The following is a 2046-nucleotide window of genomic DNA, read 5'->3' as shown; positions in this document are numbered from 1 at the left end:
TTCTAAATGTGACGCAGCGAAATCGATCGGAGAGAACGCTCGGTGAAATGGCTATTGTCAGAAAAGATTTTTTTTTTCATCGATGAAAAGAACAACGCGGGCGAACGAAATTACGATTCTCCTTATTGTTGCTCAACTGCTAAGATCGTCCATCGTCGAACAATGTCGCTCGCGCGGTCGGCCGGTCGTCGGATGTCGGATCTCGACAAAAAAAAACACGTGGACGAAAAAATCGAACTATCATTATCTCCTCAATAAGACTTCGACGCGAGAAAGGGACGGCGGGATGATTCGCGCAGGTGTGCGCACGTCGGATGGCTTGCCGGATAGTCCGCCGTGAGTTTGGAGTGCTCGGGTGTTAAATAATCCCGCGCGCGCGCGTCGCCGGTTTCTCCTTCATCGCGCGTTCCGCCTCGAGCGATTCGCGGCAGCCTCCTCCCGAGGCGACCTGGACCAGCCGCGGCCGATACCCGTCCCGGGGTACCAGATCTGGCATCGGCCTGGACGCGAGTGTGAGAGACGGAAGACGGAGAGCGAGCGAGCAAGAGAGAGAGAGAGAGAGAGAGAGAGAGAGAGAGAAATCATGGGAGGTGAGGAAGTGCGGGTGGAAAAAAGAAAAACAGGGATTTGGTATAGACGTCATTGTTTCCGTTCGGCACCCTTCTCACTCCTCCTTTCTCCGCGTTCGCTCCCCCCTAGCCGAGAGTCCCCCCGCCCGCCATGGCGTGCCGCCCCGGCCGAAAACTACCCCTTACAACCGGGGTGCCTGCCATTCAAGCTACTTTTTCATCTCTCCTCTGTTTCTCTTTCCGCGTTCTTCCACACATAGATTACAATATTACCACCTACCCCTCTTTCAGGGCTTGTGCTCACCCACCCCTTCTTCTGCCGTATCTCTCCCTCTTTTTCGCAGCGACCGACGCCGCCACGGCGGTACGCGTCCTCTGATATATACGTGCACTTCTGATCATAACATAAATTTTAATGATGGCCGTGATGAAAATATAAGAACGCCCCAATATTTATGGCGTCTGTCCCGGCCACCGTCTGCATTCTCCTCGCATATATGTGGACGCATCAACCCCCTTCCCTTGCGGACGATTTTCTGACGGTGGATCCTCATTGTATGGTACAAGCTGGCAAATGATACATGAACAACTAAAATAATCTTTGCAAATCATACTATGTATGCAACATATGTTATCATCGTGCTCATATTTCTCGATTGTGCTTTTACAAAAATTTTAATTTATTTTGTTATTATTAGTTTTTCGGTTTTGCTGAAATTATCTGAAAATGCCATTAAAATTCGTTAATGTACAGTCATTGTGTCATTGTAACTTGTTTGTACCGCCTGAACAATTAGCAGTATTAATGAGTGCGAGACGAAGTTTTTTGCCTCTCGGAGCTAAGTTTGGTTCGGCAACTGATAAAAGGGAAACGTCACCGGGGCCGCGCTTTTTGTTCTTCTTGCGTTGGCAGAGGAAATCAACGCCGACGCGACTCGAGAAGTCGTCGCGTCGCTGGAAAGAAAGGTCCCCCTCGTGGATCGCTTCATGTTTTCTGCCGCGTCTTTCCTTGGCAGATGATCACCAATCTTTTTTTCCGCTGCCATCATGATTTATTAGTGCAGCGCGCGTGAGAAGATATCCGGTCCTGTTTCGTCGCCGCGCTGCCGTACTTATGCATTCCGAAGACACCGATATAACTCCGCCACAACGTTGCAGAGACGGAGACACACGAGAGAAGCGTGTTCGGATACTATATTACACCCGGACGTTTACATTGCTCGTTAAATTGAATCTAGTACAGGAAATTCCGTCGTACCATTGCCGAGGGTAAAGGAGAAGTTTTTCTAGACATTAATCGAGAAGGAAAACACGCAAGGCAAATTTTGTTGAGAGCTAATAATTATGATCGGATTTTTACTTCGACATCTTTACTTCGACCACTTTTTCGCGTACAAAGTGTTTATTTCGTAAAAGAAATAACATTTGAAATACTATTCCAATGATTATTCTCTCCCTCTCTCTCTCTCTTTCTCTC

Source organism: Wasmannia auropunctata, unplaced genomic scaffold, assembly GCF_000956235.1.
Source record: "Wasmannia auropunctata unplaced genomic scaffold, wasmannia.A_1.0 LD335661.1, whole genome shotgun sequence".
Lineage (NCBI taxonomy): Eukaryota > Metazoa > Arthropoda > Insecta > Hymenoptera > Formicidae > Wasmannia > Wasmannia auropunctata.
The sequence above is the reverse complement of the archived record's forward strand: the minus strand, read 5'-3'. Positions refer to the sequence as shown.